Source organism: Lactuca serriola, chromosome 8 (assembly GCF_051521515.1).
Source record: "Lactuca serriola cultivar US96UC23 chromosome 8, Lser_US96UC23_V15, whole genome shotgun sequence".
NCBI classification, from domain to species: Eukaryota; Viridiplantae; Streptophyta; class Magnoliopsida; order Asterales; family Asteraceae; genus Lactuca; species Lactuca serriola.
In genome coordinates this window covers 51,450,071-51,461,423 of record NC_136415.1, presented here as the reverse complement: position 1 = coordinate 51,461,423, position 11,353 = coordinate 51,450,071, and the positions used below count along the sequence as shown (strand labels likewise).

Sequence of the window (11,353 nt, the reverse complement as noted above, 5' to 3'; positions counted from 1 at the left end):
TTGTTCCATATGTTATGTCTCAAGTTAGCCAATGAAGTAATGTCATTGATGTGAATGAAGGATTGATCATGGGCCACATAGAAGAAGTGTGTAAGGGTAATTTAGGCAATCTTGCAGATGAACCAATTTGTGAAGATATTGATGGACAACAAAGTGTAAGACTCGATGAATTTGAAGCATTTACAGATGATTATTCAACTTTTGCTGACTTTGATGCTGGGTACAATGTACCAAATGGTGAAGACAATCAAGTAGAAATGGAAATTCTAGAGGGCATGGTAAGTGATGATAGTGGAGATGCTTTCTATAGTCAGAATGAAGATGGTTTTGATGATAGTGGAGATGATTCTGATGATAGTGACTACATTGTACATGAGTCTAACTTGCAATTTGATGTGGATATAGACATGAGTGAATTCCAAAGTGCCGTGGATGTGGATGAACATGGAATTTTAAACAAGCAAACTGAAAGTATAGGGAATTGCATAGTTGATGAAGAGTTGGAAGTTATTCAAAGTGATGATTATCAGTATGCAGGATTTTATGAAGATGAAAGGACAAAAATGCTTAAGGGGTTGAGTAGGTCAACTCCATGCTCACATGGGGAGATCCATTTAAAACCATATAGGGTGGGGCAGTGTTTCAAAACAAAGAAGGAAGTTGTGGACTACATGCATGCACATGCTGTAAATATAAGGAGGTCCCTATACTTAGCAAAAAATGATAAAATCAGGATAAGGATCCAATGTGGAGGTGTTGTGGGCCAATCTACTGAAACAGTTGAATGTGGTGGGCCGTCAACTAGAAGTAAGGTAAAGTGCAAGGGCAAAAATGTGATTAGAAAAAATAAAAATGTCCTTGGGCGGTCCAAATCTTGAGGCCAAATGAGAATAAGGTTTGGTTGGTGAAAACAGTAGATGATGTCCATAAATGTTTGCAGAAAAGATCAGTTAAAGCTTGTACTTACAAATATTTAGCAAACTTAATTGTTCCACAAATTCAGAGTAACCCTAAAATTTCAATCAAAGCTTTTACACGAGGAGTTGTGTAAGAAGTTGGAGCTTGGTATGTCAGTTCAAAATGTTTGTAGGGCAAAGCAAATGGCTGAACGTGTGATTAGTGGGGACTACCAACTTCAATATGGGTATCTGAGGGATTATGCTTTGGAACTGCTAAACACTAATCCTGGTTCAACTATTAGGATAGATGTGTATCCTGAGCCATGCTTGTCGACTACTACAAGAACTTTTAGAAGAATATATGTATGTCTAGGTGCATTGAAGTTGGGATTCAAAGTTGGGTTAAGGGATTTCCTGGGAGTTGATGGTACATTCTTGAAAGGCCCATATCCTGGGCAGGTACTAACTGCTGTGGGTATAGACTCAAATGATGGAATATACCCTGTAACATATGCAATGGAAGAGGTTGAGACAACTAGTTCTTGGACCTGGTTCATGGAACTGTTAGGAGAAGGCTTGGCATTGGGAGCAAATTCAAAATTTACCTTAATTTCTGATAGACAAAAGGTATGTTTTACCTAATTATTTCTCATGATAGTTTACCTTCTTTCTATTTTTATAAATGAAATTGACTGTATTTGCATTTGTTAAGGGGATAATACCAGCAGTTGCAAAGGTATTCCCCAATGCAGAACATAGGTTTTGTTTGAGGCATATTCAGGAGAATTTGAAGAAACAATGGAAAGGAAAAAGAGTTGAGTGACTTGGTTTGGGAATATGGTAGAGCAACAACATTAAATCACTTTAAATATGCAATGGATGAGTTGAAGAAAATGAATGATAAAGATCATGCTTGGTTGTGTAAGATTCCTGTAGAGACATGGTCTAAATCTCACTTCAGTGGTATGTCATTTAGAAGTTGTCGAGTTTTATGTTTTAATATAAAATTTGTAATTTCTCTTTTTGAATATGTTTTTCATAGGTAGGATGTACACTGATTTTTTGGTGAATAATCTTTGTTAGGTATTCAATGCTAAGATATAGGAAGGTAGGGATAAACCAATCATCACCTGCTTAGAGTATATTAGAGAGTATCTCATGAAGAGATTGTGTGTTGTGCAAAAGGAAATAGATAAGTGTCAAAGGGAACTATGTACTACTACAACTATAATTTTAAAGGAGATTAAGACTGAAGCAGCAAAGTATGTAGCTAAGTATAATGGGACAGGAAAGTACCAAGTTGCAACCACATGGCAATATCAGTATGTGGTGAACCTAAATGAAAGAAGTTGCACTTGTAGGTTCTGGGAGATTACAGGTTTTCCATGTAGGCATGCTGTTTCTACTATATGGAACAAAATTGAAAATGGAGAAGATGCCCCTGATGTTGAGGATTGGGTCCATCCTTGCTATAAGTTATCAACATGGAGAGACATGTATCTGAACAAAATTGATCCAATAAATGGTCGTTCAATGTGGCCAAAAAGTGATTGTCCATTCATTTTAACTCCACCAAACATCACACACAGGTTGTTATGTCAACTAGGCTAGATATGTATTTTTAATGCCAGCATGTATGTTAATGTTTTAAATATAATAAATACATATGTGTAGGTTGGGAGGCCAAAAAAGAAGAGAAGGAGAGGTGTTCATGAGCCCAACTGCCAAAACACTAAATTGAGCAGGAAATTTCTTGCAACCACTTGTTCAAAGTGTCATAAGAAGGAGCACAATTCCAGGACATGTAAAGGGCAGGGAGGCATTGGTGAAGTTGGATCAAAGGGGAAGACACAAGGAAAAGGGAAGACACGGGCAAAAGGGAAGACACAAGGAAAGGGAAAGGGTAATTTAGGCAATTATGTTAAGTAGTTAGTTGGATGTTTGGGTAGTTAGGTCTTTTGAAACTTAAATTATGGTTTGGTTGTTTAAATTATGGTAATTAGGTCTTTTGTAATGTTTGTATGGGTTAAGACCTTCCATCAATAAGTATGTTGAAAGTAAGTCTCATGTTTGTATGGGTTAAACACAGACTTGTAATGATTTTATCAACATTTTGCTTATGAATTACCCTCTCCAAACCTTTCTCAAAAAGATGCATGTATAACAATGTAGATTTGAAATACCATTCCTAACCATTTGCAAGATGCAGTTATAACAATGTATCACACGAAAATGCACATCAAAACCACTGATTTATAATAAAATACATAATCATCATTTCCATTAACTTAATGTTTTACACTTCATACAACAAAATGAAACCAAAAATACCCATTCCATCACAATCCAAAACCCCATGAACTAGTTAGATGCGTACAAAAGAAACCAAAACCCCCCATCCTATTACCATCCAAATCCTTACCGGTTAAAATAAAACCAAAAAAAAACATCCATGAACATAACAACATCAGTCGGTAGTTCCACAGTCCTACACTTGCAATCGCAACCCTCTCTTCCAATCGATTCATTGATCTTATCAAACCTGGAATCACCACCAATGCCATTGCACACATCGGTGGGTCAACCCACCGTACGAACCCACATCTTGAGCAATTCAAAAATTGCCTTCCTGGGTTATGATCCGTCCATGAGGTCAACTTCGTTGTTTCCATTCCACATCTACAAATCGCCATCTTCGACACTCGCAGAATTCGTTTTTGCAATTGGATGCACAGTAGAGTGAGAGTAGAAGAGGGGGGGGGGTGCGAGAAGGGTTTTCAAAATATGGACATGCATTTGGTTATAACGAAGAGGGCACTAGACCTGTCGAAAAAACCCGAAACCCGTTCTACCCACCCGAACCGTTCCGAATTCGGGTAGAATGGGTCGGGTAGAACGGGTAACGGGTATGAACATTCGGGTAATAGGTTAACCCGAAAATAATATAGGTCGGGTTTTAGGTATGAATATTTATTTCCGGGTATACCCGAATACCCGAATTCGTTTTTTAAATAATACCAAATATACAATGCAGTCACATACGTACACTTCAAATAAAACAAAACCCTTCGTTTCCTTCTTATGAACGACGGCTCGACAGTCGACGCAAACTTGCAAAAGGAATACGACACTGAAGCTGAAGTCCTGAACCGTCATCACTATTCTCAGTTTCTCACTATCGTACATAATGGAATTAAAAAAGTACATAACATATTATAATGATTTGTATTGTTATTATATATGTGCATGTTAATTGTATGAAGTATTTTTCTACCCAATTATTTATTAAACCAACCAACATATAAAAATAAAAAAATAAAAAATTATCAATAAGTGTCATTTAAGAAATTTTTGGGTATACCCGATAATTACACGACCCGACCTCAAACCCGAATACCCGAAACCCGAAAACCCGAATTACAATATAGGTCGGGTATCGTGTATTATTTTCTTAAGGAAATACCCGTTCTACCCGAACCGTGCTACCCGAAACACGGAAATTTTACCCGTTTGACACCCCTAAAGGGCACAAGTGAAAAGACCGATTTTTCCTTACATTATTTTAATGACATAAGGGTTAACGGTGGGGTTCTAACGGTGTGAGGGATAAGGACCATCTGTCAAAAGTTTTGAAAATACAGGGACCATTTATGAGAGTTTTAAACCACGGGGACTAAACTTCAGAATCTGGGAAAACACAGGGACCATTTATGATGTTTTTTTTCAAAAATGAAATATAATAGGTATATTTGTTTGGGGTAAAAAATGGATTAGGGTTAGAGATGAAACACTATTTACTCCAATTTTAGAGGAAAAAGAATGGATTGGAGATGGTCTTATAATAATGTTTTCTTGGCTATTTACCCCTTTTATATAAAAGATGATTATTTTTACCTTAAACAAACTTTTCAAAATTGTATCTTAATTTATTTCTATTCATTTGTTATTATTTAATAAAAAGGACCCCCACACAACCAACACCCCAATCAACTCCGTCGGTCCGTCCCACCAATTGTTAGTATATACTTTCTTCTGTTGAGCCTACATAGGAGGGAAGCTAGACCTGTACAAAAAGGTCTCGGACTGGACCCAAAAAAAGACGGAGAGTGAAGCGATCTAAAACAAGAACGGGCTGGAAAAAACCGGTCCTAAAAAAGACCAAACTGAAAAAAGACCGGCTCGAGACCGTCCCGAACCGATCCAAGAAAGACTGGACCATTTCGAGACGGGTCCAAGACCGAATGATACCGGTTTGGAAAAATAGACCGGTAACCAATTTTATAAATATATCATTTTTGTTAATTATATAATTTTTAATTACAAATTATCTAACTTATTTCATTTATTTTTCTTTTATTGAACTTAAATTATCATTATATATACATACTAATTTAGAAGGACCAGTTGAACAGGTCTTTGTTGTGATTGGACCAAAATCAAAATTTCTTTTTTATTATTTTCTGTCTATTTCTTTTTTTTTTTTTAATTTTTTTTTTTTTTTTGGTTTACCTATTTATGCAGTTATTTTTTCTATGATGGATTACATGTGTCATGACGTCTGCCCCTGCATCCACGTGTTCCTTTTCTGGTGCCAGTGTCCACCGCTTCGTTCTTTGGAACACTTTGATCCTTCCACCGTCCACCGCCTAGAAAAGCTTTATTCGATCCTTTTAACGTTCTAGGACTTTCCATCGCTCTTTCTGCTGCGTATCCTTTTAATCAGACGACCACCACCGCCTCGATCTCCCTCTGCCTCAATTGAAAAAAAGGGCTAACTCTACTGATGAACATATGTTCTTCGAGAAACTGTCTAGCCGCCTCCAACTCGACGTCTCCTCCGCCTTCCCCACAGTCGACCGCCGACCGTCTCACAGTTGTGCTTCCATTTTCCTGTTCCGATGAGTTCGACGATATCAAATCGTTGATTTAGCACTAGACGTGTGTAGACGGTAGTGTTTGGAAGCTTAGGATCCCGAGATTCTCATCCTCAACAGCTTCACCATCACAAGAGTTTCCCCCCATCTGCTAATAAAGTGTTTACACCTACTGCATCACCGCCTGATTTTGCCAAAACATGATCTTGACAACGGTGTCCTCCACCGTTTCCCTACATCTCCTCCTGATTGCATCCAAAAGGGCACACTGATGTCGTTAACGAACTGCTATCAAAGAATCCGACCAACCCACAATTGGACCGACCAACTCATATCAGTCATGGGGTTAGTTTATCTCTCTGTTGGGTTAGTACACTACCGATTGCTTCCCTCTACACAAGGTACTTCCCTCCTTTGCTTCGCCGTCACACAATCCGTTTCATTTTGCTGCTTTTAGAATTTTCTTCTGATTAGACGATGGCCCTTAATCGAATTTTTGACTGCTTGAGAGTTCAATTTTAGACTATTTGAGAATTCAACTTTCGATTTTAATTATCTAAGCCCTAATTTCTTCTGTATATCCTTCCATTTATCAATTGGGTTTTTGATTCGAATTATGTTCTTACTGATCTGGGAATTGTTTTGACGGTGGTTTTTTTTTAGCTAGAACGAAAGGAAGTTGATATCAAAAGGAATGCTGCTCTCTCAGCTGCTAAGTATGCAGAAGCCTGCCATGAGTTAGGATTGCAGGGAATCAATGTGAAGCTGGAACTACTAGAAACTGCAACAACTTCATTGCCCGACACATTTAGCAAAATGCTTCAAGTTTTGAACTGTGATTCCGTTTCACAAGCAATCGAATTCTATTCCAATTTTGTTAAAGATGCTCACACAGAATAGGATGTAAGTTCATATAAAATTTCGTTCATTTATTGGTTTATACTTTATAACATTTAACAAAAAGTTAATTGTTTCATTGACAGAAAGATCTGGAGACTGTATTGCCAAATCTAAGGGATATCATTGACAACCCTTTGCCTCTTGAAGTTTCTGCAGCTTCTGAAGTGTTTGCTTATGTTATGCTGAAAGAAGTTCTAACAATGAGATAAGTTTTGAAGGTGATGTTGCAGGTGATAGTATTGATTGGGATATTATTTTGGATAGCTCACAGAGTGGTTGGGATATTGGGACTGTGGAGGATTCGAGTGATGGATTTTTGTGCCTATGAAGTTGTTGATGCCAGTGAGATTCCAGAAAGTTCTTTAAAAGATGGAATGGAATCTGATGAGACTAATAAAGAAAAAATGGTATCAAAAATCTCTTGGGATATTGGTGTTGAGAATCTTGAAGACGTATCAACTCAAAATAGTGCCTTGATAGATGTAATGCCATTAGGGATGAATATTTTAATGAAAGTCAAGGAATCAAAGTTAGGAGTCGGCTTCTGGAGACAGAGTACATGAGTAGGATTGTTGATGATCTGTTTGAGGTATTATATTAAATTGCTCTTTTCTTTATATTTTCCACATTAAGTGTTGAGTAAATTACGTTTTTGGTGTCAGATTAAAGCGTTTCTGAATCAAAGAATCATGGAATTAACAAATACAGAGACATTGTCATTAAAACATCAAGTTGAAGCAGTAGCTCCATTTGTGTTACAGAAGTACGCTTCTGATGCCATCCAGTCAATGTTATCAAATGTCTCTTCAGCTACATAACTTTTCTTTAAAAGTATACATAGTTTTGAGTTTTGACCATTGGTCAATGTTCAAATTTCTTGAAAGATTAGTCAGTACGCTTGAAGAAAAAAAGCATCATGAAGCGAAATTGAAAGAGGGGTTAAAAGATTCAACTATCAAACGCATGGAACTTCAAAATTCATTTACCTCGGTAAGTCCATGAGTGTTGTAACTCATTGCTCATTAGGTTAAGCCGTTAAGGGGTTAGGATTCCTGTTCGTTTGGAAATTTAATTCTAACAGACTAACATAGCAACAAATTAACCACAAAGATATTATTGATTTCTTCTTTTATGTATTAACATTTTTAGTTATGAAATTTCTATTCTTAATTTTTGCTATATTTGGATAGATAATCAATTCTTTATTTTTGCCATTTAATTTTGATAAAAGATCTTACCGAAGATTTGGTATACCACGAATATCAAATTACTCTTATATTTATATGAGGCATAAGAAATGACTGTGGCTGATTAAAAGTAACTGCTTTGATTTTGTTTTAATATAGTTGAAAACATGGAGTAAACTTTGAAGCTTGTGTTCTTGTTCCTGTTATTGGTTTCTGTGTCTGGTAATTTTTTTTGTCTCAAGAACAAGCACTCCAATTAACATCATGTTCCCTGTTTATTTCTAAGACCATCCGTTATACCCACCACATACCACATATGTGGTGGGTGTCACATCAGCACTACATTCCACTACCATTAACATGAAATATTTACCACTAAACACACCACTCCACCTCATTTTTTTATTTAAATTTAATTCAAAAATACATTAAAATCATTTTTTTAATACTAGTTTTTCCATTAAATTAAAATACCAAATTTCATTAAATAAAAACTACATTAATTGAAATTAAAAAATAAAAATAAAATAACAATAAAAATAAAAATTACATTAGTTAAATTTAAAAAAAAATAAAAAAAAACATTAAAAAAAAACTAAAAATTCCAACCATAAATAAAAGAAACTACCTCTACGCCTACGTCGGGCTCGAACCGACTCTTTCATTGCTTGGAAAAGTTCCAAGTCTTCGCCCTCAAGGTCGTCCGCTTTCATTTTCAAGATTTCCATATCGGTTTTTGTTTGGAGTGTCTCTTGTGCCTCTTGAAATGATGTTTGTGCTTCGATCATTTTTTGTTCCATCCGAGTCATCACCTCGGCCTTCGTTTCTTGAAGTTGCACATATCAATCAAATTTATCGCCAAACATATCCATAACACTATCGAAATGCCGATCAAATTACGTCGAAATGACGAGATATTCGACTAAAATGCACCGAGTTTGGAGGAATCTACAACAACCTCCTAAACATACGCAAAAGCGGCTCGAACGATTTGATGTTTTCAAGGCGGCCATGGACCAATTTGAAAAAACAACGCCAACACGCAAAGCTTTTCCGTATATGAAACCGTGGCTAAAATTGAAAGACGCCCCAAAATGGAAAGAGCAAACGGAAGGAAGTTCCCAATCTTCCGGTTCAAAGCGTTCGAGAAACCCCGATGGAACTTCTCAACAATCGGACGGCCGAACACACATCGACATCAACGACGATCCGATAGATCTTGAAAACGACCAACCTCTTCGTCGGCCCGTTGGAAGAAATAAAGCAAAAAAAGCGGCGTCAAACTACTTTCAAAACAGTTAGGTCTTGGTAGAAGATTTCATTTATACTAATAGGAATCATAGGGATTTCTAAGGTTTACCAAACACTTTCAATTATTTACAAACATTTCCACACTTATACGAACTTTCTTTCAGAACAATGTCAAGTCTTTCATTAAAAGTTTTACAAATCAAATACACATTAATACTTATGAATTCACCCGCTTTTTGGCTGATACTCGCTTTCAATATAACTTGTATTCTCAGGTCACAAATAGACAGGTACGACGACTAGGTCTTGTGAAGACGGAGCAGTCCAGACTCGTCTTATTTTCTGATTATTCATTTTATTGTTGTATATTATGAAAGAACACACTTGTAATTAAAATTATACTGTTGTATATTATGAAAGAACACACTTGTAATTAAAATTATACTATTAATGCAATGGATGATGTTGTTGCTTGTTTACTACTTTACATTATTATGATACATTACATGACGTCCTCCGCCCCAGAACGTTTCCGCCGTTCTCGGTTTTGGGGTGTGACAAAAACCACTAATCAATTTTCTGCTAATGAATCTGAGGTCGTGGCAACAATTGGCAACATGATTGGATTCAACATTGATGCAAAGAACCCAATGCTTAGGGCAATTCTTGGCAACTCCGGCGAGAAGGTTGGTTTAGAATGAATTTTTTATCCATGAATGTTAGGGGAATCAGAGAAGACTACAAAGTTCAGTGGGTTAGGAGGCTTCGTTCACAACACAAAATTTCTTTCTTGGCTATTCAAGAAACTCAAATTCTCGATGCTGAATATATTGACGTGCCCTTGTGTTGGGGTTCTGGTGATGTCGAATCTGTTCGGATAAATGCTACAGGAAGATCAGGAAGGTTGATCAACATGTGGGATAATAGGGTGTTTATTCAGGTGGAATCAATTACAAACCGACATTTCATTTTTACGATGGGGCGTTGGATTGGAGTATATGAACCAATTTTCTTCGCAAACATTTATGGTTCGCAGTCTGATTCAGAAAAGGCAACCTTGTGGGAAGAACTATCAATTTTAAAACAGAACAAAGGAGGTATTTGGGTATTGATGGGGGATTTTAATGTGGTTCGTAGACCTGATGAACGGTTCAATTCGGTTTTTTGTGCAAGATCAGCAAGTGATTTCAATAACTTTATACATGAAAATGGTCTCATTGACATAAAGATGGGTGGGCATCGTTTTACTTATTTCCACAATGGTGATCTCAAATTAAGCAAGTTGGACCGCTTTCTTGTTTCTCCAAAATTCATCGATCTCGCACCATCTGCAACAGTTACAGCTTTACCCAGGGAGATATCTGATCACTGCCCTATTCTTCTTTCTACTTCATGGTGTGATTTTGGGCCTCCTCCATTCAAAATGTTTAACTCGTGGCTATCGATAGTTGGGTTCGAGAAGGTTTTCATTAGTGCCTGGAACAACTTCATTGGATACGGAACACCAGACTTATATATGAATGCTAAATTGAAATGCATTAAACAGGCGATTCGTGTGTGGCGAAGGGCTGATCATTCCAAGGAAGAAGCGGAACTAAAGAGAATAAAAGAAGTTGTTCATAAATTGGACATGGAGGCGGAGAGTAGGCTACTATCAGATGAAGAACTTGAAACTCGAAGGCTGGGCTACAAGGACATAATTGAAATGGAAAAGATGGGGGTGATGGATGCAAAACAGAAATCAAAGATACGGTCGGCGATAGACGGGGATGAGAACTCCAGACTGTTTCATGGGTTCATCAACAACAATAACAGGAGAAATCACATAAATGGCTTCATGATTAATGGCAACTGGTGCACGGATCCTGTTATCATAAAATCGGAAGCTCTAAACTTCTTTCAATCCAAGTTCCATGAAGAGTGGCCTATCATAACTGCTTTCCGAAGTAACTTATTTCGAAAAATTACTGACAATGACAAGTTGGCATTAAAGGCCCCTATAACACTCCAGGAAATCAAAAACGCGGTTTGGGCCTGTGGGAATGACAAATCCCCTGGGCCCGATGGATTTACATTCAAGTTCATAAAGAAATATTGGGAAGTTCTACCGGGGGATCTTGCGGCGGTGGTGAAGTACTTTGAACTACACAGAAAAATCGATCCTTCTTGTAATTCATCCTTTATATCTTTGTTACCTAAAATCAAAGACCCGCAACAGTTAAAGGATTACCGCTCGATAAGT

At 37.0% G+C, this 11,353-nt stretch overlaps 1 pseudogene across 1 annotated transcript; it reads left to right on the top strand.

Annotated features, from left to right (window-relative positions):
* Positions 1 to 1,774: 1,774 nt before the first annotated feature.
* Positions 1,775 to 7,843, top strand: LOC145066893 (CDK5RAP3 protein homolog; annotated as a pseudogene). Its single transcript, XR_013688805.1, has 7 exons — positions 1,775 to 1,862; positions 1,942 to 1,964; positions 2,085 to 2,357; positions 2,574 to 2,819; positions 6,437 to 6,676; positions 6,757 to 7,262; positions 7,336 to 7,843. The product of XR_013688805.1 is annotated as a CDK5RAP3 protein homolog (transcript).
* Positions 7,844 to 11,353: the final 3,510 nt, after the last annotated feature.